Source organism: Tursiops truncatus, chromosome 1 (genome assembly GCF_011762595.2).
Source record: "Tursiops truncatus isolate mTurTru1 chromosome 1, mTurTru1.mat.Y, whole genome shotgun sequence".
NCBI classification, from domain to species: Eukaryota; Metazoa; Chordata; class Mammalia; order Artiodactyla; family Delphinidae; genus Tursiops; species Tursiops truncatus.
In genome coordinates, this window is record NC_047034.1 from 73,879,530 (window position 1) to 73,906,499 (window position 26,970).

The 26,970-nt window shown below is 38.0% G+C and overlaps 1 long non-coding RNA gene across 1 annotated transcript; it reads left to right on the top strand.

The window, feature by feature from the left end:
- The first annotated feature begins 23,906 nt into the window (after window positions 1-23,906).
- LOC117312700 (uncharacterized) lies at window positions 23,907-26,756 on the top strand. Its single transcript, XR_004527165.2, has 2 exons — window positions 23,907-25,412; window positions 26,162-26,756. It is a non-coding gene; the product is annotated as an uncharacterized lncRNA (long non-coding RNA).
- The last annotated feature ends 214 nt before the right edge of the window (window positions 26,757-26,970 follow it).

Genomic DNA, 26,970 nt, shown 5'->3' on the forward strand with positions numbered 1-26,970 from the left:
AAGGTGACACTTGCAGTGTGTGGTAGAAATGAAAGACAGGGGAATGCACATTTCAAGGGGGTACCAGAAGAGGGGTGGGTTAGGCCTGTTCCTCCCAGATTAAATTTACAGGCTGAAGCAATGGGAGGAGGAGCAGGGAAGAGTAAGGGACAGTAGAAGTTATTGGGGGCTGAGGGAAGGGAGGCATGGAGAAGGGCTTCTGGCTATGGTCTCGCAGGGTACACCAGGGGCACTTTACAAGAAGGCCCAGGTTGTTGTCTACCTGGCCCCTCCACTAGCCTGTAACTGTTGGAAGGCAGGTTCTGCTCCTAATAAAGCATGCATTCATGTTTCTATAAGGAATTATTAAATAAATATTTAAAAATGTTTCCTTTATACTAATTATAAGCAGTAAAATTACTAAAAGGAAAAGACCTAAGTAATCTTTCTGGAGGAAAGTAAAGATGGAGCAAGCTGAGGAACTGGGGTACCACAGGCAGTTCTGGGGAGAGACAAGCCTCCAGGGATGAGACTGGAAGCAGCATCACTAAAGGAGCGTCCAATGTCTTTTAGCAAGCAAGCAGACCCAGGAGGTAGTTAGGATTTGAGCTGTGTCAAAGGCAGGCTCAATGTGATCTCACCCCAGGGCTCTTGTCCACTCAGCCACATTGCCAGAGTATATGAAACAGAGGAACTAGAAACAGATGGTGATAAGTCTCTTTGAGGAATATCATCACTAGGAAGTGTTGAAAGTCACAATAACAATAATTTAGCAATAATTCATGACTAAAATGTTCTTAAATAAAATGGCAGTTAGTAATAATGACCAAATTATGAATAATTTGACATAAACATTTTCCTGAATTTATGCCTGGTTTCCCTGACAATCACATTGTCATTTAAGTACATAGATTAATTAAAATAATAAACATATTAGTCCTTTGAGTGGCTGACTTAAGAGGTAATTTGGAGACTGAGTTTTTCAGAGATGGCACAGGGAGTCAAAATGTATGTTTGCCCTTCAAAAGTTGAAGAAGTGGAAGGAGATTTCCTGGGAGTAATTCTGTAGGAGAAAACAAAATGGAACATGAGGGGAGAACTATGAGGAAAATTTATTCCTGGGGCAGACCCAGAGGCTGTGGATTGGAGACCCGAAATGCAGAAGGTCTTGGAGTTCCTGGTGAATTTCAAATATCCACAGTGGTGCAGGCTTTACTAAAACTTCAATGCCAAGCTCAGAGCATGTCTGTTTTCTATTCAGAGGAATGTGGCCTGTGAAAATATGGCCCCAGTAATCACTGTTGGGGGATATTCATATGTCTCTAATATTAAAAAATATTTAAGAATATTTTCAATGTCACATAAATTCTTTGGTATCATTAAAAGAGTATTGAGACTAAAGGGGAGTAGAACGGAGAGGAATATATTACAAGTGTGACTTGGAGAGATGTCTAGGATGGGGCCAGGTATCCAATTATATGGGCAAGGAGAGCTAAAAAGAGTGGCCAGGCTTATGATGCAGGTAATCTGAGATGATGTGAAATGGGTACTAACCCCATTCATTCGAACACTCCATTAGTTGCCAATTAGAGAACTTCCCTACCCTCAAATTGGGACAAGGACCTAAAAGTGCCGGGCAAGGCAGGGTTCCAGTTAAGGTAAACTCCACACTAAGCATGTGCCCCAGGGAAGAGGATCTTGGTGCAGAATGCTTCCAGTAACAGGGTACGTGTCAAGTCCTTTTTAGAATTTCAGGTGAATTGAATTGAGCTGTGCAGTTTTGGAGCTGCCCAGGCCTGGGCTGTTCTCGTTTTCATTAGGGTTCTCTGCAATATAGCCTCCATCTCAGTTCCTGATCAGCTTTGGGTAATCTACAGAGTCTGATTGGTGGGGTGAGGTGGAGGGGTCATATCATGCTTCAGGTGCCCCAAAGTGTTTTATTTAATATGGGGGCCCAAAATGTTTTTTTTAAATAAATTTATTTATTTAATTTTATTTATTTTTGGCTGCGTTGGGTCTTCGTTGCTGCACGCGGGTCTTCTCTAATTGTGGTGAGCAGGGGCTGCTCTTTGTTGCGGTGTGCAGGCCTCTCATTGCAGTGACTTCTCTTGCTGCAGAGCATGGGCTGTAGGCGCGCCGGCTTCAGTAGTTGTGGCACTCAGGCTTAGTTGCTCTGCGGTATGTGAGATCTTCTTGGATAAGGGCTCGAAGCTGTGTCCCCTGAATTGGCAGGTGGATTCTTAACCACTGCGCCACCAGGGAAGCTCCCCAATTTTTTTTTTCTGTACGTGGGCATCTCACTGTCGTGGCCTCTACCGTTGCAGAGCACAGTCTCCGGACGCGCAGGCTCAGCAGCCATGGCTCACGGGCCCAGCCGCTCCGCGGCATGTGGGATCTTCCCGGACCGGCGCATGAACCCGTGTCCCCTGCATCGGCAGGCAGACTCTCAACCACTGCACCACCAGGGAAGCCCCCAAATTGTGTTTAATGTCATTCATTTGGTCACTGGAAGTTTCAGGATGATACATTTCTTTCTGCCTCCCCCCGACCCCCCATGCCTTTTTTGAGAATTGTATTAAAGGTCACAGGAGAAAATAAATGAATGGGAAATAAAAATGAGTGAGAGACAGAGGACTCTTCCCTTTCCCATAATCATTTTAGGAGTATCTAGAGATACGATTTAAAAAACAAGTTGGGGTGGTTCCTGCGTTCAAGGAGACACATGAAGCTGACATTTTCTTCTCTTAAGACAACTTCTCTCTTGTCAGTAGAACTTTTTTTTTCTCATGTATGCTCATTGGCAACTCTTAAAGAAAAATTGATTGCATCAGTTGCAGAGAAAGAGGCAACTGTCCCAAATAATAAGATGACTGTAGAGGGACACTCCTATAGGCATATAAGCCAAAGCTCGTGTAAAGAATTGTGTAATTATCCTTTTGATTTTCAAGGATCTGCTTTGATTTCTTAATACCTTCTTGATGACTGTTTGGATTCCACACCCTTTCCCTGTGACATGGCAGCCCTGAGAACCTCCTCCTGTCTTCTCCTCAAGAGTCCTGAACCATGCCCACCTCCAAATGCCCACCTATACAGCACCCACCTGTGCAGTGCCAGGAGAAGGGCCCTTCTGTTTCGTAACCCTCATCCTGCCAGAAGAAAGGCCCACCAACATCAGTTTCAGCTCCCAAACTTTCAGGACCATGAAATAAGATCAAATGTGACATTGTAATTCATGAGTTCTAAATCCTACTATTGTGTCTTTTTTGTACCCTTACTCATCTTTGCCCCTGCTCTGCCTGGAATAATATGTGACAGACAAGTGACTTTTCTGAAGTGGTAGAAAGCTTCTCTCTGACCAAGAACCACCCCTGATTCCAAGCTTCCTGAGACCTCAGAAAGAGGAGCAAGATCAAACCCTATTGCGTGCCTTCTGCCTATGATATAGGTGGGATACCAATCTTCCAGCAATGTATATTCCTTTCAGCATCATGAATAAAGGATATAATTCATGGTCAAATGTAAATTTAGTTTCTTTCTCTCTTTTTTGGTTATTTTTTAAAACTTGCTTTTGGTAACTATAGTTGATCAATGTTTTTGTTATGGTGGAGAGGGAGATAGTAGTGGGGTGTGTGTGTGTGTGTGTGTGTGTGTGTGTGTATGTGTGTGTGTGTGAATCTTTTATCTTTTTTCCCATTTGATCCAGGGTTTTAGGCTCTTACAGACTCTTACAATAAAATGTTTCATGAATCTTGCTTAAATTGGAACTGATACAATGGGTAAAAGAGTATATCTTAATTGTTTCAAATTCATATTCTACTAAATACTTACATCCCTTATGAGTCCTGTTGGGATATTTTAAAATACTGTTCTGATTTCTTTAATAATTTTAAAGGTAATAAAGGTATTATTGTTTCTAAAGTAAGTTTTTTTTTTACAATATAGTTTAATTTTACTTAAAAAATCCAGCCTAAGTAAAATCTATATAACACAAATAAGCTTCTGGAATAAAAATTATTAGTGAAAAATTCTTAATGTTCTAGATATCTTTTTCCCCCTCTACTCACTTTTTAAAATAACCTTTTCTCATTGTGTTTCTTTATATTCAATTGTATGAGCCCTTTATGTATTTTGATATATCCCCTTATCAGACATATCATTTGCAAATATCTTCTCCCATTCAGTAGGGTATTTTTTTTCATTTTTTTGATAGTTTCCTTCACTGTGCAAAAGCTTTTAAGTTTGATTAGGTCACATTTGTTTATTCTTTGCTTCTGTTTCTCTTGGCTGAGCAGGCAGATCTCCCCCAAATGTTGTAAAACTATGTCAAAGAGTGTACTGTTTTTTGTATGTTTTCGTCTAGGAGTTTTATGGTGTCCAGTCTTACATTTAGGTCTTTAATCCATTTGAGTGAATTCTTGTATATAAAATGTTCTAATTTCATTCTTTTACACGCAGTTGTCCAGTTTCTCCAACACCACTTATCGAAGGGACTGTCTTTTACTCATTGTTTATTTTTGCCTTGTTTGTGGTAGATTAATTGACTGTATGGACATGGGTTTATTTCTAGGCTCTCTTTTCTGCTCCACTGATCTATATGTCTGTTTCTGTGCCAGTACCATACTGTACTTTTGTGTATAGTCTGTAGCCAGGGAGCATGATACCTCCAGCTTTGTTTTTTTCTCGATTGTTTTGGTTACTTGGTGTCTTTTGTGATTCAATACAAATTTTAGGATTATTTGTTCTAGTTCTGGAAAAATGTCAAGGGTATTTTGATAAGGATAGCATTAAATCTGAAGATTGCTTTGGGTAGTATGGACATTTTAAGAAAATTAATTCTTCTAATCCATGAACATGGGACATCTTTCCATTTCTTTGTATCAACCAATTTCCTTCATCAACATGTTATAGTTTTCAGAGTATAGGCCTTTCACCACCTTGGTTAAGTTTATTCTGTGGCATTTTCTTCTTTTTGATGCAGTTTTAAACTGGATTGTTTTCTTGCTTTCTTTTTCTGATAGTCCATTACTAGTGTATAGAAAAGCAACAGATTTCTGTATATTAATCTTGAATCCTGTAACTATACTGAATTCATTTATTAGTTCCAATAGTTTTTGGTGGAGACTTTTGAGTCATATATATATATATATATATGATTATATATATATATATATATATACACACACATATATATATATTTATATATATACTATCATGCTGTCTGCAAGTAGTGACAGTTTTACTTCTTCCCTTCCAATTTGGATGCCTTTTATTTCTTTTCTTTTTTTTTGGTCTGATTGCTATGGCTAAAACTTCAAATTCTATGTTAAATAGAAATGGTGAGAGCGGGCAATCTTGTCTTTTTCCTAATTTTAGAGGAAAAGCTTTTAATTTTTCACCACTGAGTATGATGTTAGCTGTAGTTTTGTCATAAATGGCCCTTATTATGTTGAGATATGTTCACTCTATATCTAGTTTGTTGAGAGTCTTTATCATGAATTGGTGTTGAATTTTGTCAAATGCTTTTTCTGCATCTGTTGAGATGATCATGTGAGTTTATCTCTCCGTTTGTTAATGTAGGGTATCACATTGATTGATTTGTGAGTATTGAACTATCCTTGCATCCCTGAAATAAATCCCACTTGATCAGGAAGTATGATCCTTTTTACATATTGCTGAATTCCTTTTGTTAATATTTTGTTGAGGAATTTTGCATCTATGTTCATTAGTGATATTGACCTGTAATTTTCTTTTTTTCATAATGTCTTTGTTTGGTTTTGGAATCAGGCATATTGTGGCCTCATAGAATGAGTTTGGGAATGTTCCCTCCTCTTCAATTTTTGGAGTAGCTTGAGAAGAATAGGTATTAACTCTTCTTTATATTTTTGGTAGAATTCCTCTGTGAAGCTGTACTATTCTCTTTTGTTTGCTGGGAGTTTTTGGATTACTGATTGAATTTCAATACTAGTAATTAGTCTGTTCAAATTATGTCTTCCTGATTCAGTCTTGGAAGGTTGTATGTTTCTAGGAATTTATCCATTTCTTCTAATTGTCCAATTTGTCGGCATATAACTGTTCACAGTATTCTCTTATGATTGTTTGTATTTCTAGGATATCAAGTCTTTTATTTCTTATTTTATTAATTTGGATCCTCTCTCTCTTGTTTTTTCTTAATAAGCCTGACTAGAAGCTTAACAATTTTTATTTTTTCAAAAAACAACCTCTTGGTTTCATCAATATTTTCTTTCTTTTTTTTTTTTTTTTTGCAGTATGTGGGCCTCTCACTGTTGTGGCCTCTCCTGCTGTGGAGCACAGGCTCCGGACACGCAGGCTCAGCGGCCATGGCTCACGGGCCCAGTCGCTCCGAGGCACGTGGGATCTTCCCGAACCGGGGCACAAACCTGTGTCTCCTGCATCGGCAGGCAGACTCTCAACCACTGCGCCACCAGGGAAGCCCAATATTTTCTATTTTTTGACCTCTATTTTATTTATTACCCTCTGATCTTTATTATTTCCTTCCTTCTGCCTTTCAGCTTTGTTTGTTCTTTTTAAAAATTCTTTTAGATAGTGGGTTAGTTTGTTCATTTGAGATTCTTCTTGTTTCTTGAAGTAGACCTGTATTGCTATAAACTTCCCCCTTAGAACTGATTTTGCTGCATCCTACAGATTTTGGAATGTTGTGTTTTTGTTTTCATTTGTCTCAAGGAATTTTCTGATTTTCTCTTTGATATGTTTGTTGCCCTATTGGTTTTTAGTTGCATGTTGTTTAGTTTCCATGTGTTTTAGTTTCTTCCATTTTTCCTTCTGTAATTGATTTCTAGTTTCATATTGTTGTAGTTGGCAAAGATGCTTGATATAATTTATATCGTCTTAAGTTTGTTGAGAGTTGTTTTGTGGCCTGGCATGTGATCCATCCTGGAGAACATTCAATGTGCATGTGAAAAGAGTGTGTATGTTTTGATGTAACGTTCTGTAGATATTCATTTCTAAGGAATTTGCAGTTTTGTCTCTCACATTTAAGTATTTAATGCATCTTGAGTTAATTTTTGCATATGGTGTAAGGTGTGGGTCCAAATTAATTCTTTTGCTTGGGGATATCAAGATTTCCCAAAACCATTTGTGGAAAACACTGTCCCTTTCCCCACTGAATGGTCTTGGCATCCTTGTCAAAAGTCAAGTGACTATATATGGAAAGATTTACTTCCAGATTCTCTAGTTTATTTCATTGATGTATATGGCTGCCTTTATGTCAGCACCATAGGTTTTTCTTTTCCTAATCTATGATGGTTTTATTGTTTATTTCACAATAACCTGTTTCATTATTAAATTGGAATGCTATTTTATTAATGAGTAGAAAATATGACCAAACTTTTGGTGTTTTGGAGTGTATTAAAATAATACCAAGGTAAATTTACAGTGTCACCTTGTTCAGCCATGTCTGTCTTTTTTTTTTTTAACATCTTTATTGGAGTATAATTGCTTTACAATGGTGTGTTAGTTTCTGCTTTATAACAAAGTGAATCAGTTATGCATATACATATATCCCCATATCTCTTCCCTCTTGTGTCTCCCTCCCTCCCACCCTCCATATCCCACCCCTCTAGGTGGTCACAAACCACCTAGCTGATCTCCCTGTGCTATGCAGCTTCTTCCCACTAGCTATCTATTTTATGTTTCGTAGTGTATATATGTCCATGTCACTCTCTCACGTTGTCACAGCTTACCCTTCCCCCTCCCCTTGTACTCAAGTCCATTCCCTAGTAGGTCTGCCTCTTTATTCCCGTCTTGTCCCTAGGTTCTTCATGACCTTTTTTTTTTTTTTAGATTCCTTATATATGTGTTAGCATACAGTATTTGTTTTTCTCTTTCTGACTCACTTCGCTCCGTATGACAGACTCTATGTCCATCCACCTCACTACAAATAACTCAATTTCGTTTCTTTTTATGGCTGAGTAATATTCCATTGTATATATGTGCCACATCTTCTTTATCCATTCATCTGTCGATGGACACTTAGGTTGCTTCCATGCCCTGCCTATTGTAAATAGAGCTGCAATGAACATTGTGGTACATGAATTTTTTGAATTATGGTTTTCTCAGGGTATATGCCCAGTAGTGGGATTGCTAGTTCGTATGGTAGTTCTATTTTCATTTTTTAAAGGAACCTCCATAGTGTTCTCCATAGTGGCTGTATCAATTTACATTCTCACCAACAAACACTATAGGGTTTTGATTACTGTAGATTTGTACAAAGTTTTGAGTCAGGAAGCATGAGACCTCCCTATGTGCTCTTCTTTTTCAAGAATTATTTAGCAATTTGGGATTCAATTAAGTTCCATATGAATTTGAGAATGAGATTTTCTGCCTCTGCAAGATACACATTTGGGATTTTAATAAGGATTGCATTGAAAATGTAGAGCTTTTGGATATTACTATTATTTTAACAGTATTGTATTTTAATCTATGAATTTGGGATGTCTTTCCAATTATTTACATCTTTAATTTTTTATCAGTATTTTTTAGTTTTTACTGTATGTGTGTTTCACATCTTAGATTAAATTTATTCCTAAGTATTTTATTCTTTTTGATGCTCTTGTAAATAGAACTCTTATCTTAATTTTCTTTTTAGATGTTTATTATTAGAACATGGAAATACAACTGATTTTGTATCCTACAAATAGCTGGATTTTGTATTGAGCTATTTTGGTGAATTTGTTTATATAATAGATCTGGAGTGAACATTTTGGTAGATGACTCTTTTTGAATTATGAAATTAGAACACTCTCTAACACCATACACAAAAATAAACTCAAAATAGATTAAAAACCTAAATGTAAGGCCAGTCACTATCAAACTCTTAGAGGAAAACATAGGCAGAACGCTCTATGACATAAATCACAGCAAGATCCTTTTTGAACCACCTCCTACAGAAATGAAAATAAAAACAAAAATAAACAAATGGAACCTAATGAAACTTTAAAGCTTTTGCACAGCAAAGGGAACCATAAACAAGAACAAAAGACAACACTCAGAATGGGAGAAAATATTTGCAAATGAAGCAACCGACAAAGGATTAATCTCCAAAATTTACAAGCAGTTCACTCAGCTCAATAACAAACAATCCAATCCAAAAATGGGCAGAAGACCTAAATAGAAATTTCTCCAAAGAAGATATACGGATTGCCAACAAACACATGAAAGAATGCTCAACATCATTAATCATTAGATAAATGCAAATGAAAACTACAATGAGATATCATCTCACACCGGTCAGAATGGCTGTCATCAAAAAATCTACAAACAATAAGTGCTGGAGAGGGTGTGGAGAAAAGGGAACCCTCTTGCACTGTTGGTGGGAAGGTAAGTTGATACAGCCACTATGGAAAACAGTATGGAGATTCCTTAAAAAAACTACAAATAGAACTACCATATGACCCAGCAATCCCACTACTGGGCATATACTCTCCCTGTTTTTAAAGGACAGTTTTGTCAGATATAGAATTCTAGGTTGACAGAGTTTTTCTTTCAGCACTTTAAATATATATCTCACTGCCTCTTGGTCTCCAAAGTTCTGAGGAGAAATTGGCTGGCAGTTTTATTGAGGATCCCTTGTACATTAGAGTCTACTCATTTCTTCTTGATTTCAAGATTCTCTTTTTACTGTTTGATTATGATGTGGGTTTCTTTGGATTTAACTTACATGGATTTGTTGAGTTTCTTGGATGTGTAGTTCTGCTTTTTCCAGAAGTCAGATAAATAGAATCATACAGTATGTAGCCTTTCAGAATGACTTCTTTTACTTAGCAATTTTCATTTAATATTCAACTAAATCTTCGTGTGCCTTGATAGTTAATTCCTTTTTATCACAGAATAGTATTCCATTGCGTGGGTCCACCACAATTTATTAACTGATTCATCTATTGAAAGGCATCTAGGTTGCTGCCAGTTCTTGGAAATTACAAATACAGCTGCTATAAACATTACTTTGCAGATTTTTGTGTGGGCATATTTTGAAAGCCGTGAGGTAAATTTCTAGGAGGGCTATAACAAGATCATATGGTAAAATTATATTTAGCTCTGTAAGTTCTTGACTCAGTTTTTTTTTTTTAACATCTTTATTGGGGTATAATTGCTTTACAATGGTGTGTTAGTTTCTGCTTTATAACAAAGTGAATCAGTCATACATAAACATATGTTCCCATATGTCTTCCCTCTTGCATCTCCCTCCCTCCCACCCTCCCTATCCCACCCCTCCAGGCTGTCACAAAGCACCGAGCCAATATCCCTGTGCCATGCGGCTGCTTCCCACTAGCTATCTACCTTACTACGTTTGTTAGTGTGTATATGCCCATGACTCTCTCTCGCCCTGTCACCAGCTCACCCTTCCCCCTCCCCATAACCTCAAGTCCGTTCTCTAGGAGGTCCACATCTTTATTCCTGCTTTACCCCTAGGTTCTTCATGACATTTTTTTTCTTAAATTCCATATATATGTGTTAGCATACGGTATTTGTCTTTTTCTTTCTGACTTACTTCGCTCTGTATGACAGACTTTAGGTCTATCCACCTCATTACAAATAGCTCAATTTCGTTTCTTTTTATGGCTGAGTAATATTCCATTGTATATATGTGCCACATCTTCTTTCTTTTTTCTTTTTTTTTCGTATGATATCACTTATATGTGGAATCTTTTTTTTTTAACATCTTTATTGGGGTACAATTGCTTTACAATGGTGTGTTAGTTTCTGCTTTATAACAAAGTGAATCAGTTGTACATATACATATGTTCCCATATCTCTTCCCTCTTGTGTCTCCCTCCCTCCCACCCTCCCTATCCCACCCCTCCAGGCTGTCACAAAGCATCAAGCCAATATCCCTGTGCCATGCGGCTGCTTCCCACTAGCTATCTACCTTACTACGTTTGTTAGTGTGTATATGTCCATGACTCTCTCTCGCCCTGTCACAGCTCACCCCTCCCCCTCCCCATAATCTCAAGTCCGTTCTCTAGGAGTCTGCGTCTTTATTCCTGCCTTACCCCTAGGTTCTTCATGACATTTTCTTTTTTCTTAAATTCCATATATATGTGTTAGCATACGGTATGTCTTTTTCTTTCTGACTTACTTCACTCTGTATGACAGACTCTAGGTCTATCCACCTCATTACAAATAGCTCAATTTCGTTTCTTTTTATGGCTGAGTAATATTCCATTGTATATATGTGCCACATCTTCTTTATCCATTCATCTGATGATGGACACTTAGGTTGTTTCCATCTCCGGACTATTGTAAATAGAGCTGCAATGAACATTTTGGTACATGCCTCTTTTTGAATTTCGGTTTTCTCAGGGTATATGCCCAGTAGTGGGATTGCTGGGTCATATGGTAGTTCTATTTGTAGTTTTTTAAGGAACCTCCATACTGTTCTCCATAGTGGCTGAACCAATTCACATTCCCACCAGCAGTGCAAGAGTGTTCCCTTTTCTCTACACCCTCTCCAGCATTTATTGTTTCTAGATTTTTTGATGATGGCCATCCTGACTGGTGTGAGATGATATCTCATTGTAGTTTTGATTTGCATTTCTCTAATGATTAATGATGTTGAGCATTCTTTCATGTGTTTGTTGGCAGTCTGTATATCTTCTTTGGAGAAATGTCTGTTTAGGTCTTCTGCCCATTTTTGGATTGGGTTGTTTGTTTTCTTGTTATTGAGCTGCATGAGCTGCTTGTAAATTTTGGAGATTAATCCTTTGTCGGTTGCTTCATTTGCAAATATTTTCTCCCATTCTGAGGGTTGTCTTTTGGTCTTGTTTATGGTTTCCTTTGCTATGCAAAAGCTTTGAAGTTTCATTAGGTCCCATTTGTTTATTTTTGTTTTTATTTCCATTACTCTAGGAGGTGGGTCAGAAAGGATCTTGCTGTGATTTATGTCATAGAGTGTTCTGCCTATGCTTTCCTCTAAGAGTTTGATAGTTTCTGGCCTTACATTTAGGTCTTTAATTCATTTTGAGTTTATTTTTCTGTATGGTGTTGGGGAGTGATCTAATCTCATACTTTTACATGTACCTGTCCAGTTTTCCTAGCACCACTTACTGAAGAGGCTGTCCTTTCTGCACTGTATATTCCTGCCTCCTTTATCAAAGATAAGGTGACCATATGTGCGTGGGTTTATCTCTGGGCTTTCTATCCTGTTCCATAGATCTATCTTTCTGTTTTTGTGCCAGTACCATACTGTCTTGATTACTGTAGCTTTGTAGTGTAGTCTAAAGTCAGGGAGCCTGATTCTTTCAGCTCCATTTATTGTTCTCAAGATTGCTTTGGCTCTTCAGGGTCTTTTGTGTCCATACAAATTGTGAAATTTTTTGTTCTAGTTCTGTGAAAAATGTCAGGGGTAGTTTGATAGGGATTGCTTTGAATCTGTAGATTGCTTTGGGTAGTAGAGTCAGTTTCACAATGTTGATTCTTTCAATCCAAGAACATGGTATATCTCTTCATCTATTTGTATCATCTTTAATTTCTTTCATCAGTGTCTTACAATTTTCTGCATACAGGTCTTTTGTCTCCTTAGGTAGGTTTATTCCTAGATATTTTATTCTTTTTGTTGCAGTGGTAAATGGGAGTGTTTTCTTGATTTCACTTTCAGATTTTTCATCATTAGTGTATAGGAATGCCAGAAATTTCTGTGCATTAATTTTGTATCCTGCTGCTTTACCAAATTCACTGATTAGCTCTAGTAGTTTTCTGGTAGCATCTTTAGGATTCTCTGTGTATAGTATCATGTCATCTGCAAATACTGACAGTTTTATTTCTTCTTTTCCGATTTGGATTCCTTTTATTTCTTTTTCTTCTCTGAATACTGTGGCTAAAACTTCCAAAACTATGTTGAAAAAGAGTGGTGAGAGTGAGCCACCTTGTCTTGTTCCTGATGTCAGTGGAAAGGCTTTTAGTTTTTAACCATTGAGGGGAATTTTGGCTGTGAGTTTGTCATATATGGCCTTTATTATGTTGAGGAAGTTCCCTCTATGCCTACTTTCTGTCAGGTTTTTAACATAAATCAGTGTTGAATTTTGTCGAAAGCTTTCCCTGCATCTGTTGTGATGATCATATGGTTTTTCTCCTTCAATTTAATATGGTGTATCACGTTTATTGATTTGCGCATATTGAAGAATCCTTGCATTCCTGGAATAAACCCCACTTGATCATGGTGTATGATCCTTTGAATGTGCTGTTGGATTCTGTTTGCTAGTATTTTGTTGAGGAGTTTTGCATCTATGCTTATCAGTGCTTTTGGCCTGTAGTTTTCTTTCTTTGTGACATCCTTGTCTGGTTTTGGTATCAGGGTGATGGTGGCCTCGTAGAATGCATTAGGGAGTGTTCTTCCCTCTGCTATATTTTGGAAGAGTTTGAGAAGTATAGGTGTTAGCTCTTCTCTAAATATTTGATAGAATTCGCCTCTGAAGCTATCTCATCCTGGGCTTTTGTTTGTTGGAAGATTTTTAATCACAGTTTCATTTTCAGTGCTTGTGATTGGTCTGTTCATATTTTCTATTTCTTCCTGATTCAGTCTTGGCAGGCTGTCCATTTCTAAGAATTTGTCCATTTCTTCCAGGTTGTCCATTTTATTGGGATAAAGTTGCTTGTAGTCATCTCTCATGATCTTTTGTATTTCTGCAGTGTCAGTTGTTACTTCTCCTTTTTCATTTCTAATTCTATTGATTTGAGTGTTCTCCCTTTTTTCCTTGATGAGTCTGGCTAATGGTTTACCAATTTTGTTTATCTTGTCAAAGAATGAGCTTTTAGTTTTTTTGATCTTTGGTATCGTGTCCTTCATTTCTTTTTCATTTATTTCTGATCTGATCTTTATGATTTCTTTCTTTCTGCTAACTATGGGGGATTTTTTGTTCTTCTTTCTCTAATTGCTTTAGGTGCAAGGTTAGGTTGTTTATTTGAGATGTTTCCTGTTTCTTAAGGTAAGATTGTATTGCTATAAACTTCCCTCTTAGAATTGCTTTTGCTGCATCCCATAGTTTTTTGATCACCCTGTCTCCATTGTCATTTGTTTCTAGGTATTTTTTTTTATTTCCTCTTTGATTTCTTCAGTGATCACTTCGTTATTAAGTAGTGTATTGTTTAGCCTCCATGTGTTTGTATTTTTTACAGATCGTTTCCTGTAATTGATATCTAGTCCCATAGCCTTGTGGTTGGAAAAGATACTTGATACAATTTCAATTTTCTTAAATTTACCAAGGCTTGATTTGTGACCCAAGATATGATGTATCCTGGAGAATGTTCCATGAGCACTTTAGAAAAATTTGCTTTCTGTTGTTTTTGGATGGAATGTCCTACAAATATCAATTAAGTCCATCTTGTTTAATGTATCATTTAAAGCCTGTGTTTCCTTATTTATTTTCATTTTGGATGATCGCTCCATTGGTGAATTTGGGATGTTAAAGTCCCCTACTATGAATGTGTTACTGTCGATTTCCCCCTTTCTGGCTGTTAGTATTTGCCATATGTTTTGAGGTGCTTCTATGTTGGGTGCATAAATCTTTACAATTGTTATATATTCTTCTTGGATTGATCCCTTGATCATTATGTAGTGTCCTTCTTTGTCTCTTCTAATAGTCTTTATTTTAAAGTCTCTTTTGTCTGATATGAGAATTGCTACTCCAGCTTTCTTTTGGTTTACATTTGCATGAAATATCTTTTTCCATTCCCTTACTTTCAGTCTGTATGTGTCTCTAGATCTGAAGTGGGTCTCTTGTAGACAGCATATATATGGGTCTTGTTTTTGTGTCCATTCAACCAGTCTGTGTCTTTTGGTGGGAGAATTTAGTCCATTTACATTTAAGGTTATTATCGATATGTATGTTCCTATTCCCATTTTCTAAATTGTTCTGGGTTTGTTATTTTAAGTCTTTTCCTTCTCTTGTGTTTCTTCCTAGAGAAGTTCCATTAGCATTTGTTGTAAAGCTCATTTGGTGGTGTTGAACTCTCTCAGCTTTTGCTTGTCTGTAAAGGTTTTAATTTCTCCATCAAATCTGAATGAGATGCTTGCTGAGTAGAGTAATCTTGGTTGTAGGTTTTTCTCCTTCATCACTTTCAATATGTCCTGCCACTCCCTTCTGGCTTGAATAGTTTCTGCTGAAAGATCAGCTCTTAACTTTATGGGGATTCCCTTGTGTGTTATTTGTTGTTTTTCCCTTACTGCTTTTAATATGTTTTCTTTGTATTTAATTTTTGACAATTTGATTAATATGTGTTTTGGCGTATTTCTCCTTGGATTTATCCTGTATGGGACTCTCTGTGCTTCCTGGACTTGATTAACTATTTTCTTTCCCATATTAGGGAAGTTTTCAACTATAATCTCTTCAAATATTTTCTCAGTCCCTTTCTTTTTATCTTCTTCTTCTGGGACCCCTGTAATTCGAATGTTGGTGCATTATTGTTGTTCCAGAAGGCTCTGAGACTGTCCTCATTTCTTTTCATTCTTTTTTCTTTATTCTGCTCTGCAGTAGTTATTTCCACTATTTTATATTCCAGGTCACTTATCTGTTCTTCTGCCTCAGTTATTCTTCTATTGATCCCATCTAGAGTATTTTTCATTTCATTTATTGTGTTGTTCATCATCGCTTGTTTCCTCTTTAGTTCTTCTGGGTCCTTGTTAAATGTTTTTTGCATTTTGTCTATTCTATTTCCAAGATTTTGGATCATCTTTACTATCATTATTCTGAATTCTTTTTCAGGTAGACTTCCTATTTCCCTTCATTTGTTAGGTCTGATGGGTTTTTATCTTGCTGCTTCGTCTGCTGTGTGTTTTCTCATTTTGCTTATCTTACTGTGTTTGGGGTTTCCTTTTTGCAGGCTGCAGGTTCGTAATTCCCGTTATTTTTGGTATCCATCCCCAGTGGCTAACTTTGGCTCACTGGGTTGTGTAGGCTTCCTGGTGGAGGGGACTAGTGCCTGTGTTCTGGTGGATGAGGCTGGATCTTGTCTTTGTGTTGTGCAGGTCCACGTCTGGGGGTGTGTTTTGTGGTGTCTGTGGTCTTATTATGATTTTAGGCAGCCTCTCTGCTAATGGGTGGTGTTGTGTTCCTATCTTGCTAGTTTTTTGGCATAGGGTGTCCAGCACTGTATCTTGCTGGTCGTTGAGTGAAGCTGGTTGCTGGTGTTGAGATGGAGATCTCTGGGAGATTTTCACTATTTGATATTATGTGGAGCTGGGAGGTCTCTTGTGGAGAAGTGTCCTGAAGTTGGCTCTCCCACGTCAGAGGCACAGCAGTCACTCCTGGCTGCAGCACCAAAAGCCTTCATCCACACGCTCAGAATAAAAGGGAGAAAATATGGAAAGAAAGAAAGAAAGATAGATAGAAAGGAAGGAAGGAGGGGGCGAGGGAGGGAGGAGGGAGGGAGGAATGGAGGAAGGAAGGAAGGAAGAAGGAGGCAAGGAAGGAAAGAAAGAAGGAAGATAAAATAAAATTATATAAAGTAAGATAAAATAAAATAAAATAATTAAAATAAAAAATAATTATTAAGAAAAAATATTTTTAAAGAGAGAAAAAACAAAAACGGATGGAGAGAACGCTAGGACAAATGGTGGAGGCAAAGCTATACAGACAAAATCTCACACAGAAGCATACACATACACACTTCACAAAAAGAGGAAAAGGGGAAAAAATAATAAATCTTGCTCTCAAAGTCCACCTCCTCAATTTGGGATGATTCATTGTCTATTCAGGTATTACACAGATGCAGGGTATATTAAGATGATTATGGAGCTTTAATGTGCTTTTTCTGAGGCTGCTGGGAGCGATTTCCCTTTCTCTTCTTTGTTGGCAGAGCTCCAGGGGCTCAGCTTTGGATTTGGCCCTGCCTCTGCGTGTAGGTCGCTGGAGGGTGTCTGTTCTTCGCTCAGACAGGACGGGGTTAAAGGAGAAGCTGCTTCGGGGACTCTGGCTCACTGAGGCCGTGGGAGGGAAGGTTACAGATGAGGGGCAAGCCTGCGGCATCAGAGGCCGGTGGGACGTTGCACCAGCCTGAGGCATGCCGTCCGTTCTCCCGGGGAAGTTGTCCCTGATTCCGGGACCCTGGCAGTGGCGGGCTGCACAGGCTCCCTGGAAGGGGGCTGTGGATAGTGACCTGTGCTTGCACACAGGCTTCTTGGTGGCGGCAGCAGCAGCCTTAGCATCTCATGCCCGTCTTTGTGGTCCACGCTTTTAACCGCGGCTCGCGCCCATCTCTGGAGCTCCTTTAAGCAGCGCTTTTAATCCCCTCTCCTCGCGCACCAGGAAACACAGAGGGAAGAAAAAGTCTCTTGCCTCTTTGGCAGGTCCAGACTTTTCCCCGGACTCCCTCCTGGCTAGCCATGGCGCACTAACCCCGTGCAGGCTGTGTTCATGCCGCCAACCCCAGTCCTCTCCCTGCACTCCAACCAAAACCCGAGCCTCAGCTCCCAGCCCCGCCCGTCCCGGCGGGTGAGCAGACAAGCCTCTCGGGTTGGTGAGTGCTGGTTGGCACCAATCCTCTGTGCGGGAATCTCTCCGCTTTGCCCTCTGCACCCCTGTTGCTGTGCTCTCCTCCGCGACTCCAAAGCTTTCCCCCTCCACCTCCCGCAGTCTCCGCCCGCGAATGGGGTTCCTAGTGTGTGGAAACCTTTCCTTCTTCCCAGATCCCTCCCACTGGTGCACGTCCCATCCCTATTCTTTTGTCTCTGTTTATTCTTTTGCCCTGCGCAGGTACGTGGGAACTTTCTTGCCTTTTGGGAGGTCTGAGGTCTTCTGCCAGCGTTCAGTAGGTGTTCTGTAGGAGTTGTTCCACGTGTAGATGTATTTCTGGTGCATCTGTGGGTTGGAAGGTGATCTCCGTTCCTTACTCTTTCACCATCTTCCCGATCACCCCCTATAAGAATTTTTATATTTCACTTATCTGTTCTGTAAGTAATCCTCTTATTGTGTTGTCAGCTCTGTCAGCCCTGTCTGTCCAGGAAGCAGTCACCTGCTCCTCCCATGCTAAAGTCCAAACAGTTTTTCTCCTCAGAATTTCCCACATTTTAACCTAAGTTTCTTTATTTTTCTTGATGACTTTTTGTGAAGTGACCTAACAGCCCATGTACTTTCACTGTCTTGGAAAGACTGCTATGAGAAGTGTATGATTCATTTCATTTTTTACCTCATGTTCTTCTTACTCTCACTAGCACACACCACATGGGATCAGTTCATATTTTTGTCAGCCCTTGAAATCACTCCTTTAAATATTCTGATGTCACATTTAGGGAATACAAAGCTAGGATTTATAAACCCTATTTGCAACTGAAAAGTTAGTGCTGATGGCTATTCATTTTCTTATAAGGACTTAGCCTGACATTTGGGTAAACTGCCACAAGGAGGAATGTGATATTTAAACCAGAGATTTTCCTATTGTCTTAAACAGCTAACCATAGTGTTAGTAAAAGGAACCAGAGATTATATCATATTTTTAATACAGAATAATAAATATTTATAAATGTTATTTTTTCCACCAACAAAATTAACATGTTAGATTTTATTGGATTGGGATTTTTTTGGTATTTAACAATATTCAGAGGAAGGCTTGAGTCCAAATACCTAGGAACAATTATATTGTCCTGTTTCTATACTATGTTCTAAATTTCTGCTTAGATTAACTCTCATTTCACCACATAAAAATAACTGTCTATGATAGTCCATTTTATTATTTCTTTATACCTAATTCAAGTTGGGTGTTCTTATTAGCTTTCTCCTTAAAACTTTTGGAAGTGACTTAAAATAGAATTGATATAAAAATTCTTTTTAAAAATGAAGCATGGTGTTAGGGACTGTTCTAATTTCATTATTTTACATGTAGCTGTCCAGATTTCCCAGCACCACTTATTGAAGAGGCTGTCTTTGCTCCATTGTGTATTCTGGCCTCCTTTGTCATAGATTAGGTGACCATAGGTTCCTGGGTTTGTCTCGGGGCTTTCTATCCTGTTCCATTGATCAACGTTTCAGTTTTTGTGCCAATACCATACTGTCTTGATTACTGTAGCTTTGTAGTATAGTCTGAAGTCAGGGAGACTCATTCCTTCAACTCCACTTTTGTTTCTCAGAACACTCTCTAACAACATAAACAAAAATAAACTCAAAATGGATTAAAGACCTAAATGTGAGGCCAGACACTATAAAACTCTTAGAGGAAAGCATAGACAGAACACTCTTTGACATAAATTGCAGCAAGATCTTTTTTGACCCACCTCCTAGAGTAATGAGAGTAAAACCAAAAATAAACAAATGGGACTGAATGAAATGTAAAAGCTTTTGCACAGCAAAGGAAACCATAAACAAGATGAAAAGACAACCCTCAGGATGAGAGAAAATATTTGCAAAAAAAGAAACAGAAAAAGGATTAAACTCCAAAATATACAAACAGCTCATACAGCTCAATATAAAAAAAACCCAAAACAACAACAAAAAACCCAATCAAAAAATGGGTGGAAGATCTAAATAGACATTTCTCTAAACAAGACATACAGATGGTCAAAAAGCATATGAGAATATGGTCAACATTGCTAACTATTAGAGAAATGCAAATCAAAGCTACAGTGAGGTATCACCTCACATTGGTCAGAATGGCCATTATCAAAAAGTCTACATATAATAAATGTTGGAGAGGGCGTGGAGAAAAGGGAACCCTCCTGCATTGTTGGTGGGAATGTAAATTGATAAAGCCACTATGGAGAACAATATGTAGATCCCTTAAAAAACTAAAAATAGAACTACCATATCACCCAGCAAGCCAACTAGTGGGCATATACCCTGAGAAAACCATAATTCAAAAATGCACGCCAATGTTCTGTGCAGTACTATTTGCAGTAACCAATACATGGAAGCAACCTAAATTTCCATCAACAGAGGAATGGATAAAGAAGATGTGGTACATATATACAATGGAATGTTACTCAGTCATAAAAAGAATCAAATTGGGTCATTTGTAGAGACATGGATGTATCTAGAGACTGTCATACAGAGTGAAATAAGTCAGAAAGAGAAAAACAAATATTGTATATTAACACACATATGTTGAACCTGAAAAACGTTTGTATAGACAGTCTTATTTCAAAAGCAGAAATAGAGACACGGATGTAAAGAGCAAATGTATGGATACCAAGGGGGAAAAGGGTGGTGGTGGTATGAATTGGGAGATTGGGATTAACATCTATGTATAAAATAGATAACTAATGAGAACCTACTGTATAGCACAGGGAACTCTACTCAGTGCTCTGTGGTGACCTAAATGAAAAGGAAATCCAAAAGATAGAGGATATATGTATACATATAGATGATTCACTTTGTCGTACAGTATAAAGTAACACAATATTGTAAAGCAACTATGCTCCAATAAAAATAAAAAAAATTAAAAACAAACAAAAAGCAAAGGAAGGATAAAGGATATATAGAAAAATAAAATAAAACCTTTCATGGAGTGGTGTTGAAAATCTTCTAAATAAAATGAAGCAAATGACATCCTCAACCATCAAATACAACTTGAACTTGATGTTTTGTCTTTATTTGATTAACAATTTATTATTTAACTAATTGTATACTTTCTGTCACCTGTGCTAAGTGCTTTATATAGTTTCTTCTTAAAATTTATTTCTCATAACAGTTTAAAAGTAGGTATTATCATTACTACTATGTTATTATCATCACTATCTCTTTTACTACCATCCACTTTTACCTAATTTATCATAGTCTGACCAATTTTAGGATTTCTATCTGTCTGACTTTGAAATCTGGACAAACTCATTCCTCATTAGTTTTTTAAGCTAAGTATGATCCTCCATTTTTTTTTTATTTTTTTATTATTCTGGAGACCTGGAGCTTGCTCTCTTTAGGTTGTCCATTTTTTTTTTAAACATCTTTATTGGAGTATAATTGCTTTACAATGGTATGTTAGTTTCAGCTTCACAACAAAATGAATCAGTTATATATATACATATATTCCCTTATCTCTTCCCGCTTGCGTCTCCCTCCCTCCACCTTCCCTATCCCACCCCTCCAGGCGGTCACAAAGCACTGAGCTGATCTCCCTGTGCTATGCGGCTGCTTCCCACTAGCTATCTACCTTACGTTTGGTAGTGTATATATGAAAAACCTAGGGGTGAAACAGGAATAAAGACACAGACTTACTAGAGAATGGACTTGAGGCTATGGGGAGGGGGAAGGGTAAACGGTGACAAAGCGATTAAGAGGCATGGACATATATACACTACCAAACGTAAGGATCCTCCATTTTTGATTGAACTGTTGCATAGATGCATATGACTGTCGGGGGCCTGTGGCTTTTGTGTGTCAATGCTGGGATGAGGGTGGATTATCATTGGGATTTTTCTTCAAGAAGGATTATATTCAGATGTGATCAAATATCGAGAGAATAACAGTAAAACATCTACCACCTCCAGTCCCAACTTTGACGAATGGCCAGAAATGTTGTTGTAAAACATCTGGTCTGGAATGGAGGAAGAATATTTTCCCTCTAATTAAGGAATAGATAGACTTGTCTCTTGTTCCCTTTTCAAAGTAACATTTTAAGATTCTTTACTCATTAGTAGATATTCTTTGGAGAATCTTTTGAAAAGAAAAACACAAAAGTAAAAATTATCTGTAATTACACCAGTAAATCACTCTTAGCAAATTATATGCATTTCCTGTCTTTTCTCGAATGTATGTTAATCAAAATCTCATCGTGTTTTACATATGATTTAAAATTATAATTTGATAATATTAAAACAACTTGTAAAAATGCTCTTTGATGATCTTAAGAATTCAACCATAAGAATGTACTGTAATTTGTCCAATTCAGCAAGATTGTGGAAAGTTGGTGGAGAGTGAGCCTGACACTCAGAAATAAAAGCAAAAGGCAGAAATTCAAGGGTACTTGCAGTTACCTTTTTTTTTCCTACAAATATCAGGAATATCTTACCATAATTCTCATTTACTTATTTTTATTTCTTCCCTATTTTATTGTGGAATCTTAATTTTCATGATTATTCTGTTCAATGGTGTATAACATATAGTAGTAATATGTGAGATAAAATGTTGAAGCAAAAATTGGACAAAATTTTAAAAAATGTTCTTTCCTGTCATTTTTCTTATAGTAATAATTCATAGTAAAACCCCCAGAAAGCTACAGAATAGAGACAGTAGTCCTCATTGCAGCATTTCATGTAGTTGATCTTGAGGAAGTCTTGAGTGTTCAAGTTCACCACTGCAACCAATAAAGTGACTGCTGCCTGACATGTTGGGGGCACCAGGCTTGCTGTGACTTTGGTGTTTGACTATAATGATTTGTGCCCTTTTTGAGAGATGTGTCCTCAGCGGGAATGACCCCAGGTATGAGCAAAGCTGGAGTAACTGACACTGCAATCGCATTTGAGCAGTTAATTCTCAAATTTTTTGATGACAGAAATCAGACATTTCTCTAAGGATTTATGTCTAGGATGTGATGTGAAACTATGGGGAGTAGTAACTGATCTGTTGAGTAAAGTTCCTTCTGTTTGTTCTCTGAAATACTCTATATGATCCATCTGGTGATGACATTGCTTGTAGACACCCTTCCTGAAGGTGCTCTAGTCATGGCTCTGTCCCTGGATGGTCATGGCCAATGGTAGTCTGGATTAAAAGCTTTTCCTTACTGACAGGAACAAAACAGTTCTGGGAACCCAACCTGTTTAACTGATGGGATGTGATGCTGGGTTGACTCAGTGATCCTTCACTTTCCACAGCATAGCTGGTGACTGTTTCATAGGTTTCAAGGGCTTCCTCTTTCTATTCCTCTTCTCCTCATTCTCCTCTTTTTCCTCATTTCCCATTATAAAACCACAGTCCTGAAAAGTTTCCTGATTATTTGACCAAGACAAGGAAGAGCATTTAGCAACATCACTTTAAACTTTTAATTTGCAGCTAGTCAGCTCAACTGACTGCAAGAATTTTTAAAAATATGAAAGAACTAATCACTAAATGCATTGACATGAAAATGTACAAAATTGGACAGTTAGGAGTACACGTTGGGGAGCAAAGGGTAATATGGAAGGTTGAGGAGACTGGAGGGCTGAAGGAGAAGACAGAAAATGAGCATGAAAATACATTTTTAAAGTTACTGTCTTTTAAAGACCTAAAACATATCTGGAAAGAGTAAAAGAAAGCAAATAGATCAGCCCTAAGTTTGTAATTCACCTAGATTTCAGACTTTTAGTGCTCTGATCCTCTCTCCCCTCCCCAAACCTACTCTCAGTCACTTATATGTGATGGTTTGAGTCTTAAATGGTATCTTACATTTATTTTTGGTTTCACACAATTTAAATCTGATATTTATTGGTGGAATAAAAAATATTTATTTTCTTGATAAAGGAATTTTAAGCCTATGACAGCAGTCTAGGGGAGTGTTGGGGTCAGGTGAGATGGGACATCCTGATTCTATTAAAAATGTGTTACCACATTCTACAGCAACATAAAGCCAGTGTTAAAATTTTTTCTTAAATGAGACAGGGCCGCTCACCAGCCATGACCCATAAGAAAAGTTTCAGTGCCCAAGGGGAAAGAGGATACTTCAGGTCCAGGACTGAAAAGGCAGAAATGAAATCTTTTGCCAGGGTTGGAGAACATACTAGGGCATTGTTTCCTGAACTTCAGTTATTCCTTAAAGACTCATTATATTTGTTATAATTACACATCACAAGTATCATGTAATATTAATATTTTTTACTTTAAATTCACTTTAAACTAACTTTTTGAATTTTTAATCGGCCATAGGGAATCAAGTGCATGAAATGGAAGAAGAAATATTCAATTTACATATATATATGTATATATACATATATATATATGAATAGAGAGAGAGAGACATACACACACACACACAGCAAGAGAGAGACAGAGAGAAGAGACAGAGAAAGAGACAAATAGAGAGAGAGAGATTAGGAAGGCTGGAATGAGGCCTTCCAGCCTCATGACTATATGAGGCCTACCCACTTACAGAGGGCAAACTCCTTTACTCAGGGCACTGTTTTAAATATTACTCTCATCCAAAAGCATCCTTAGAGAAAAAGCCCGAGTAAAGATTGACCAAATATTTGAGAAAGCTGTTCCAGTCAAGTTGACCCATAAAAATTTTCAAAAATTCCTTCCAGCACATGGACAAATTGTATGAAGAAAGTAGAGCACAAAATAGGTTAATTTCACTTATATTCTGCTGTGATCAATATGGAAGAATCTAAACATAGGATAAAATTATAATAAAATTATTATGAATGATTAAGAAGTAGGGTATGTATGGCAATTAACATGAAACACTGAATTATTAATAAAGAGATTTCAACTATCCCTTGAATTTACCCCTAGATGTGATGAGAATCAATGTGTTTAAATAATTCATAAATAATAAATAGATTTAAAACTAGTTATTTGAATGGCATTGCATATTAGAGAGGGTTTCCAATGATTTCAAAGGGACAGGAAGCCAGAGAATTTAAACATTCCTGTGAGCTTTCTTCAAAAGTTGAAGAATCCGAAGAGGTCCTTTGGGAGAAATTAGGAAGGAGCCGGTGCTATGTCATGTTTGGGAGGTATGAGTAAAAGTCTTGGTTTCTATTGTAAGTCTAGGTTCTGATCTGCCAGCTGATTGGAATTATGGTAGGTTATGTTACGCTTTTAGTGAAATCCTTGTGGGTGGAAGTGAAACAGATTTATAAAGATCATGGGAATCTGACTGTTAGATGTTCTTAATTTGAAGGAGCAAAGCAGTGAAAGGAGGACCGTAGAGGTCAGCACTTTACTAAACGTATCTAAGTATCCTGATGGGAAGTCATCTGAGATCATCTGCAAACTTCCCTCAGTCCATTTTAGGAGAGTAGAAGAGATTTCACTTAACAAGCTGTGGATCAAGACGAAATGTATTGTAAGAAGAACTTGAGATAAAGAGAACCTGTCACCATGTAGCCAGGCCATTTTCAAACCAGTATGGACTACAAAATGGCGACATGTTAAAGTGCAACTAAGCAGACAGTTTTAGAAGTCAAAGAAGGTGAAAGATAGAAAAGGGTCATCTTCCCCAATCGAGAAAGGGAACACTTGCCTACAAGTTAGAGAACCACCGAAATTCTTCCACTACCATATACCACTGAAACGGAGAGCTAAGGCAGGGACTCTGTGAGTCACGAGAACATAATCCATTGAGGAGATGCTGGCGCAGGACATTTCCTGTTTTCAGAGTCCCTGCCAAGCCAGTTATGGATGGATTTGCATTTGGGTTGGGAAATGACTGCACGAGGCCAGTTTGGACAGCTCCGCTTCCCCCTGGGTGGGGCAGCAAGCCCCAATAAAAAGGGCCTCTGCTGCACGACAGCTATCCTCCTGCTACTCGAGTTCCGATTGACTTTGGAGAACCTGGTGAGTCTGATTCTTCAGTTCAACTTTGCTCTCGGGCCCCTGAATGTTGAGTTTATGCTGCAGACAGCAAATTTGATGGGTCCAAAGTTATGATAATGGGTATAATGCTACATAGTGGATGGGAACTTGGAATATGGGCACAATGTTATATTGTATTTACTAGATTTCTGATACCTAGCTTGAATTCCTCTACTGAAAAAGAAATTAAGAGGAAATTTTGACATGAAGGGATAAAGAGCAAATGATTTACCTTTTTCTATGCCTATCTCTTGGACCTCTGTTGTGATTTCAGAGGCAGATAGCTTGGAATGTGTGAGGCTTTTACATTCATCCTGATTGCACTTTGCTCTGTACAGTCATCCTGTCGGGACCTCATGAGAGAAAATGGTGGTAGCGATTGCTAGTGAGCTTGCCCAGGATTTTAAAACTTGTGATGGTGTGTTTTGAAGATGTTGTTTTCCTAAAAATAACAAAACAAAATAAACAAAACAGAAAACATCTCTTGTTTCTTTCAAGCAAAGATATTTCTTTTGGAAATGTTGTATGAGAAAAGAGAAGGTTGTCTCTGGGCTGATGAATAGATTTGCTAAAGAACGAGAGAGAAGTCAGAAATTCATTAAAAGGTATTAAAGAGATTAAAACCCATACTTAGAGATTGGAGAGATACTGCTTATTTAAGTTATAAAAGATTTGGGTCTTCCCTCTGAAGGAATTCCTCCTTGTGAACACGGTCAAATACTTTCTTTCAGATATTAAGACTCCAGAAAGATGTCTTCTCAAGAGCAGCAGTGCAAGCAGCAGTGCAAGATACCTCCAGTGTGCCCAACAAAGTGCCCTGATCCTTGCTCACCTAAAAAGGGTACAGACCCTTGCCAACCTATAAAGTGCACTGAGAAATGCACTCCTGTGCCACCTCCCGAGCAATGCCAGCAGAAGTGCCCACCCAAGAACAAGTAACAGCTTCAGGTTTTATCTGCCTCTGGAAAGGATAAGGACAATCAGCTCATCTAGTTCCACAGCTCCATCTTCATCTTCTCTTCAAAGCCTATCATGGATACAGGAGAAGCTTTCCACCCTTCAGCCTGCAGTGTGCGTGTGGGGATTCCTGACGGTCAGAGGTTTCCTATCTGCGTCTGCTATGCTGCTTCCCTCTGGGAGGTATCCGAAAAAGCATCCCAGAGCCTCAGAGGGAAGAGCAGTATCTCTCCTCCTGAGCGCCCTCTGAGGATTCTCCCACTGTCTTCTGTGTGTGTCTGTCATCTAGGCAGCGGTTTCTGCCAGATGAGCAATTGTTACTTATCCTCCATTTCCTGAATAAAATACAATTTTTTTGTGATGGTAAAAGTATTTTGTTTCTTTGAAAACCCGCTTTTAGCAATATCATATCATAATTTTGGTTGATTTCTATCCTTCTTCGATCCAAATTTCAGGCTCTCACAACCAGTGTTATGTGAATTTTGAGTTATATCGATGATTATTTGTATATAATTTCAAATCCAGGTTATTTTCTTAATTATTGCTTGATTGATTTGAGGAACAAATTATTTAACTCCTCAGA